This window comes from Dermacentor variabilis, chromosome 9 (genome assembly GCF_050947875.1).
Source record: "Dermacentor variabilis isolate Ectoservices chromosome 9, ASM5094787v1, whole genome shotgun sequence".
NCBI lineage: Eukaryota > Metazoa > Arthropoda > Arachnida > Ixodida > Ixodidae > Dermacentor > Dermacentor variabilis.
In genome coordinates, this window is record NC_134576.1 from 68,474,372 (window position 1) to 68,483,292 (window position 8,921).

General features: G+C 48.0%; 1 protein-coding gene across 1 annotated transcript in view; it reads right to left on the minus strand.

The window, feature by feature from the left end:
- Positions 1-3,977, minus strand: part of Rab23 (RAS oncogene family member Rab23) — a 98,068-nt gene extending 94,091 nt beyond the window's left edge. Inside the window, exon 1 of the mRNA XM_075704441.1 lies at positions 3,740-3,977. The gene's annotated coding sequence lies outside the window, so the exon portion shown is untranslated. The remainder of the gene's footprint in view (positions 1-3,739) is intronic.
- Positions 3,978-8,921: the final 4,944 nt, after the last annotated feature.

Below are 8,921 nucleotides of genomic sequence, written 5' to 3' on the forward strand. Positions count from 1 at the left end.
GTATTACACGTGCTGTACCTTATATTGTACTTTTCGTTCATACCGCAGTTGCAAGCGTGCCTACGGGTGAATAAATTTCCTTGTCAGCAACACAGAGAGATAAGCTGTCATCGAGTTCATAAGAAGTGGTTAGGCGTCCGATGGGTCTCATCACGGTTGATGGTGGGTGGTTCAACGCGGATGGATAAGGTGCTAAAGAACGATAAAGGTTCTTTAGTTAACGTTAACAAGTACCGATAAAGGTCGGATCAAATCCGATGAGGGTTGATAAGCCTAGGATCATATCCGATAAGGTTTATAAGGCACGGTTCGAGTCCGAGAAGGTTGATAACGACCGATGATGTTATGTAAGGGTTTGTACTGGTCGGATCAAGTTTCATAACAGTGATAATGACACCGCGCTGTTCAGAGATGAGCAAGTGGCACAATGCTTGCGCATATTTAGACTCCCCCGCCCCCCCCCCCCCCCCCCCAGAGGAGTTTCTGCGTGAATTTTTTTTTCCTAAGGAATGCAGTAACAAGTGCAGCCGTTACCAGTGCAACAGTTACCATATTGGGATGCCTCCAAGAGAGAAACAGCGCTTGAGAAAGAGCTCGAGTGAACATCCGAAGATCGTGCCACGCACTAATAAGCTATACACGTGCGACCGTTGCGAGGCGTGCCAGCCTCGGCACGAGGAGATCCGTGACACTATATACATCCTCCGTGTGTCTCGGTGACCCCGCATGTGTCCGATTTCACGCTTTCCCTCACCCGCTTTTCCCCACACGAGCTATAAAGTCGGTATGCGCGGAGCCGTGCAGAACGAAGCCCCAGACCGGCCACGATATGCACGAACTTTTTTGTTTTCCGCAAAATGACAAGTGCCGCCAGGCCATTTACGTGTATATGACTGCGGCACGGCATTTTCTCGCTGGTGCGCGTTAGAAGACGGCACGAAAAAAAAAAAAATCACGTATTAAAAGGGGAAGTAAGTTCATCAGACGCACGAAAGCGAAAAGACGCAGCACAGGCGTTGTTCCGTTTTCCCTGGCAGCCATGTTTGCTTTATTTCTTTTTTCGTCTGCTGCGTGCATATTAGTAGCAGACGACGGTAGGCTCACGGAAAGCAGATGACTTCGTGCATGCTGCCGACGTAGACATGCGTCCGCATGCTATGCGTTCTTCCTCGTCTAAAAATGTTGAACAGCACATGCAGCTTGGGGCAGGATGTTTCCAAAAAATGCCTTTCTTCCGGCCAGTTTCCTCCCATATAACGTTTCTTTTTCTTTACTTCCTTCTTTCTTTTTTTCGCCGCATTTCCGTTACCGTCGCTGCAGCTGTCTTGCTCTTTCTCGGAACGTGCTGAACGCAAGAACGCCGTTTCGAGGCACTGTGCCAAATAAACGCGCGACCGTTCCATTGTTCGAACCCTCGTTCTTCAGAACCTTGATGCATTATCCGTCCCTGAAATGGTTTAATGGATGCAACAGCTCGACAAGGCCGCAGCACACGGCGTTTCTTTTCTTTTACCCTCTCCGGACAATGAATCATCTGCATAGCCGTCTGGTTGAGAACGGCGTGACCTCCTCGGCAGGCAACGGCACACACGAGTTTTCTGCTTGTTTTTCATCATATACTTCCCACAGCAGCATATCATATCGCAAATTGCTGTGCCACGCGTCACGAAGGAGTGATGGAAGCCTGTAGCCTTTCTTTTTCTTTTTTTTTTCGCAGCTGCTGAAAGCAACGGTTATCATTGTTTTGTTTATCGGTCAAGTTTTCATCATAATAGACTCGTTTACAAAACGTAATTGACGGCTAGTATTCATGCGAAACAGCAAACCTCGTTACAATGAAGTCAACCTTGTCGGAAAAGTTTCGCTTTTACGGCATTTAGGTAGAAAGTGGACGTAACGCAAACAGTGTGACGGCGTCTCGACGAAGCGAAATAATTAAGCGAGAATGATACCGCTAAGAATACGGCGCTCCCTGCTAACAAGCCCGTGTGAGACGCCGCAATATTCGCAAAACCACTGCCACACAGCTTCGTTTCGCTTAGCTGGGTTTCCATGGCCGTAACGCAGCTTTTCGAATATGAATACACTATGGTAGAGCACCGTGCAGACGAGCTCTAAGATATCCCTGGAGTATTACAAATGATGGCCACGTGAATAAATGGTTTCTCCTCCTTATATTTAGCCCCATAAGTCTACCTTCGCTGGGGACCCGCACGCAAAGCGTCAACGAATTTTCTCATAGTTTTCGCAGCAACGAGATAGCTGCGTGTAACAGTCTGACATTCCAAGCGACAGCGGATTTGCATAAATTTGAAATTCCAGTCAAGATTTCAAATATATAATGTATGCGGGCGCGCATGGCGACTTCCGAAAGCACGGACAACGAACTTGTCATATAACAAAACAAAACCATCACAGGAGATCGACAAAAGCGCCGCAAATGAACACCACACACGCGCGCGACTTCGGTATTCGCGCACAATAGCCAGCCTGCTTGATCATACGGCTCACGTTCCTCGGGGTTCAAAAGCCGCGCGATAATCTCCTCCGATCACTTTCCAAAAAACGTGCGTGCCACAGCCAGCGCGGTCAATCACGTCCGACCGAACGCGGCAGCGCGAAATAAACAAACGGCACTGGACTTCAGAAACGCCGGAGGAACGGGCGAGCGTTTTTTTTTTTTTTTTTTTTGGGGGGGGGGGGGGGGAGGAGGACTCTGCCGGTCAGGACGACATTTCGTTTCACGCTTCTTTGATTCCGCGCGCCCAGCCGGGTCCAACAAGCCGGCTCACTGCCGAGAAGCTTACGTGTAGAACAAAAAAAAAAAAAGCACTCTTTAGGAAGAGTGAAAAAAAAAAAGCAACCTTCCGAGTTGCGCAGAAAAAAAGTCCGGCAGTTGGGCGGAACTTCCAGTGCGCCCGGCAGCTTTTGGCGACGGTCGCTGACTTCGCGAATGGGACAAAAGCTCCGCACGCGCGTCCTTCTTTCGCTTTTATGCATTTATTCCTGTTATTTGCGCGTTGGCCATTCCACCTCTCCTTTGAGTATGTGGATTTGCGGACTCCACGACACATACCCTATCGGCGCAAACACATGGACGCCGACTTGTACTGTTTCTATTTACAAACTTTTTTTTTTTCTTTCGGCAGTAAGTTGAGAAAAGTGCTGTTCTTGTTACCGTGGCGCAAAGGTTTAGAGAAATATAGCGTACTGGCAAAGACATGCCAACAGGTCTGACCAATTGCGAGTTTACCAACAGTCTTTCATGGTCAAGGCTTACACGCCTGTTTTAGCTTTGATAGAGATTTTTTTAAAAAAAGGAACAGAAGAAGAAGAGAGAACAGTTTCACACACAAAAAAAAAATAATTATGTTCAGTGGAACCCGCACAGAGCTACATATACGAAATAATCACGCTTAGCATAAACGGTGCGTCCGAATACCTTATCACCGCAACGTTTCTCTTCGTTCATCACACTCGTCTCGATGCGACTGCAACTATTTTTCTCGCAAATCGCTACTGATCCCGACTCGTTCACTTCTATTCTACACCGCCACGCGCACCAGGCCGCTTCACGATACCGTGTACTTAGCAGACGCCGTCCTTGACACTTCACCAGAGAGGTTTTCTTTTTTGTTGTTTCTAGACGCGAAGCGCCGCGGCTAGCCAGCCGCCGGCTGGTCGGTTGGTGGCAAGTTTTCGGGTGCGATCGCGGATGCCCTGCGCTGGACGTTCTCACCTGGGAACGGTCGTTGCTTCGGAGGATGCCTATTCACGGCGCCGTTATATTCCGATAGGGTGATGAGTGCTGATGGCAAACGAATCCGCCGATGCGCTGATTCACGGTTCGGGCACAAAAGTTCCACTGGCAGATCGCCTGGCCGTCTGGCTCCGTCGGCAACCCCCACGCAACACAGTTCAAGACACAAGCACGCACGGCGGCAAGCCGCCCGCTTATGGAGAACGCGTCGCCGGTGTGCGTGCGCCTGTCAAACCACTGTGCGCGCGCTCACCCACTCCGCTCGAAGGTACGCGCCTAGTGCGAGAATACGGCAAGAGAGGGCGCTGTCAAGCTTCCCATCTTCAGGGTGGTGAATGAGTCTCTAAGGCCACGCTTCTTGCGCACGGCATGTGCCAGAAGCGATTGATTGCTCTTCTCTTGTTTCGAGACGCGTTCTTCGTGCATAAAGAACAGTGTTATTTTACATAGGTCGTTTCCAAACTGCATTGCGGCTCCTGCCGAGGCCGTAGTACAAATAACTAAATCCAGAAACAAGAATGTAGGAGTGACAGTAAGCTTGTAACTCGGCCGGCTAACGCGTGGCATTAAATGAAGTAACTGCTTCGAAGTCATTACTACGTTTGAACGCCAGTAGTTTGGCAAAAGCACAGCCTTCGAGATTGGTTTTCAATACTCCGAAGAAGCCAGTCACTGAACTTGCCGCGCAGAGCAACAGATCTTGGAGGCCACTATTATTACGTACTATGGTCGTCGCTGCTTGTCATTTAAAGGTGGAAAGTCTTGTGTACGAGATAAGAGGCAGGTAGTTTTTTTGGCGTCTGAGTTGTAGCTGCGCTCGAGATGAACACATATCCCCGGTTCGTATGTACGCGCCAAGCAGCGATTGCGTAGTCAGCGCCGAAAACTTCCAAACTTCCAGGAAGCCATGCGAACCATCGCATAATTCTTGGTACAGTGAGCTGTACGCACGCTACCGAATCCATGGTATGGTGTGCTAGAATGGAAAATCAGTTCTGTGGGAATCTGCATTGTGGAGGAAGTTTCATGAAAAGGAAAACATATCATCAACCCGAGAGAAACACGAATTATGCTTCTCAATTCAATAGTGTGACTGGGCCTTCTGTAATCGAACGTGTAATCCTATATACTGGCTGTTTTTGTAACGTACTACTTACCCCTCTTCTTAATGTGATTGCCATTCCTTGAGAACGTCACCGAGTTTGTGGTATGTATGAATATGTTTGCCCGTATATACGTAACCGTTTTCACGCCAACTTGGTTCAATGATTGGGTATGTGCTACTGAGTATGTGCCGCTCTTCGATTGAAAAAAAAAAGCTAAAATTTATCTAGTGCGGGGCGTAATCAAACCCGCGTCACACCGAATGCTCAAGCTAGGTGGTGCAGTGTGTCTATGTAAAGTTTAGGTGGGATGGACCTGTTACAGCGAGCTGTCTGCACATTGCCCACCAGGAGCCGCCACACAGGCGCCCTGCCATTGACTGCCTTCTGAGTCAGGAGCAAGCAGGCATCAGCAGCCGCCCGTCGCTTGCCTAATACTATTTAAAACGTGTAAGGACAGAAGGAAGACGGGCCCTATCGTGAACTGCAAGAACTGCGACAGATTCCAAGGTGGGAGACGAGGCTGTGTGTGAGTTTCATCCGCCTCAGCTGCACAAGGAGTTCCCTTGTTTGCGACCGTTTGACGCGCACCTTTCCACAAGGCGAGCGCAAGCTCCACCGCCAGCGATGGATAGCCGGATTGCCGGCAATGACTGCCAGGCGTAACTGCTAAACATCACCTGCAGCAACAACACAGCGTTATCGTAACCGCTGGCACAAAATATCACGGAATGTTCAACTTCAATAAGCATGCAACTCAGCGTTACGTTCTCCGCACGTAAGCGCGACTGACGCGCGATTCTGTCACTTGCGCGTAAAAAGCCCTAGCAAATCACATACATATCTGCCGAGGCGCACATGCGAAAACGAAACGACGCATGGCGGCCATGACGTCTTTCCAGCTCCTGCAATCACTTTCGGTGTTTGTAGTACACAAAAGCGTAACCTTCGAGCCTGGTTTCTGTTGTGCGAGGGAGCCGTTTCCAGGAGTGCTCATTTATTTCGTCACCCCTCATTGTCTCTAAACTGCTGTACGTTTCAAATGCGACATTTAAAAATTTCAAATAAAAAATTTTCACTACACCGAATGCACTCAAATTTTGGCAGCTTCCTTTGGAAAGCGTACGGCTTAGCAAAAAATGCATCTTACGCTCAAAAATTTGGTGTCGCGGCCCCTTTAAATTATCCTTTCTTTTTCTAAGAATGTTCGTTTCTCTTACGCAGTGTACTGGAATCCGGCGGCGAAAAAAATTGACCTTCTGCCATAACAACCTGAGGAGGTATTCCACCTGTCCATTTCATCTGCTTTTGGCGTTCTGATCGGATGGGTTTCCCTGCGCGTTCGTAGCAGCGAGGTGCCACAGCCAATCATCACATCAGCTGCAAACGAAACAGACATGTCCGCTGTGGTGGACTCTTACAGAATACCTTCTCCGGACAAAGCACACCAACCTACGGCAACGTCGTCTCTCGGTCACGGCCTATCTTTGCACCAGCCGGAGATCAATTCCAAGATAATGCGCGCGGGCGGCGTACGCGCTCAGCTGCGCGGACAGCCATGTGAAACCGCGGCCGGGTTGGAGGAAGGGACGCCTGTTCAACTGCACCCCCCCCTTCTCATCATCATCATCATCCAGCCTAGTTACGCCCACTGCAGGGCAAAGGCCTCTCCCATACTTCTCCAACTACCCCGGTCATGCACTAATTGTGGCCATGTTGTCCCTGCAAACGTCTTAATGTCATCCGCCCACCTAACTTTCTGCCGCCCCCTGCCACGCTTCCCTTCCCTTGGAATCCAGTCCGTAACCCTTAATGACCATCGGTTATCTTCCCTCCTCATTACATGTCCCGCCCATGCCCATTTGTTTTTCTTGATTTCAATTAAGATGTCATTTACCCGCGTTTGTTGCCTCACCCAATCTGCTCTTTTCTTATCCCTTAACGTTACACCCATCATTCTTCTTTCCATAGCTCGTTGCGTCGTCCTCAATTTCAGCAGAACCCTTTTCGTAAGCCTCCAGGTTGCTGCCCCATATGTGAGTACTGGTAACACACAGCTGTTATACACTTTCCTTTTGAGGGATAGTGGCAACCTGCTGTTCATGATTTGAGAATGCCTGCCAAACGCACCCCAGCCCATTCTTATTCTTCTGGTTATTTCAGTCTCATGATCCGGATCCGTGGTCACTACCTGCCCTAAGTAGATGTATTCCCTTACCACTTCCAGTGCCTCGCTACATATCGTAAACTGCTGTTCTCTTCCGACACTGTTAAACATTACTTTAGTTTTCTGCAGATTAATTTTCAGACCCACCCTTCTGCTTTATCTCTCCAGGTCAGTGAGCATGCATTGCAATTGGTCTCCTGAGTTATTAAGCAAGGCAATATCATCAGCGAATCGCAAGTTGCTAAGGTATTCTCCATCAACTTTTATCCCCAATTCTTCCCACTCCAGGTCTCTGAATACCTCCTGTAAACATGCTGTGAATAGCATTAAGGAGATCGTATCTCACTGTCTGACGCCTTTCTTTATTGGGATTTTGTCGCTTTCTTTGTGGAGGACTACGGTGGCTGTGGAGCCGCTATAGATATCTTCCAGTATTTTTACATATGGCTCATCTACACCCTGATTCCGTAATGCCTCTATGACTGCTGAGGTTTCGACAGAGTCAAACGCTTTCTCGTAATCAATGAAAGCTATATATAAGGGTTGGTTATATTCCGCACATTTCTCTATCACCTGATTGATAGTGTGAATATGATCTATTGTTGAGTAGCCTTTACGGAATCCTGCCTGGTCCTGTGGTTGACAGAAGTCTAAGGTGTTCCTGATTCTATTTGCGATTACCTTAGTAAATACTTTGTAGGCAACGGACAGTAAGCTGATCGGTCTATAATTTTTCAAGTCTTTGGCGTCCCCTTTCTTATGGATTAGGATTATGTTAGCGTTCTTCCAAGATTCCGGTACGCTCGAGGTCATGAGGCATTGCGTATACAGGGTGGCCAGTTTCTCTAGAACAATCTGTCCACCATCCTTCAACAAATCTGTTGTTACCTGATCCTCCCCAGCTGCCTTCCCCCTTTGCATGTCTCCCAAGGCTTTCTTTACTTCTTCCGGCGTTACCTTTGGGATTTCGAATTCCTCTGGACTAATTTCTCTTCCATTATCGTCGAGGGTGCCACTGGTACTGTATAAATCTCTATAGAAATCCTGAGCCACTTGAACTATCTTATGCATATTAGTAATGATATTGCCGGCTTTGTCTCTTAACGCATACATCTGATTCTTGCCAATTCCTAGTTTCTTCTTCACTGTTTTTAGGCTTCCTCCGTTCCTGAGAGCATGTTCAATTCTATCCATATTATACTTCCTTATGTCAGCTGTCTTACGCCTGTTGATTAACTTCGAAAGTTCTGCCAGTTCTATTCTAGTTGTAGGGTTAGATGCTTTCATACATTGGCGTTTCTTGATCAGATCTTTCGTCTCCTGCGATAGTTTGCTGGTATCCTGCCTAACGGAGTTACCACCGACTTCCATTGCACACTCCTTAATGATGCCCACAAGATTGTCGTTCATTGCTTCAACACTAAGGTCCTCTTGCTGAGTTAAAGCAGTATACCTGTTCTGTAGCTTGATCCGGAGTTCCTCTATTTTCCCTCTTACCGCTAAGTCATTGATCGGCTTCTTATGTGCCAGTTTCTTCTGTTCCCTCCTCAAATCTAGGCTAATTCGAGTTCTTACCATCCTATGGTAATTTCAGCTCACCTTGCCGAGCACGCACACATCTTGTATGAAGCCAGCGTTAGCGCAGAGTATAAAGTCTATTTCATTTCTAGCCTCGCCATTCGGGTTCCTCGATGTCCACTTTCGGCTATCGCGCTTGCGGAAGAAGGTATTCATTATCCGCATATTATTCTGTTCTGCAAACTCTACTAATAACTCTCCCCTGCTATTCCTAGAGCCTATGCCGTATTCCCCCACTGTCTTGTCTCCAACCTGCTTCTTGCCTACCCTGGCATTGAAGTCGCCCATCAGTATAGTGTATCTTGTGTTGACT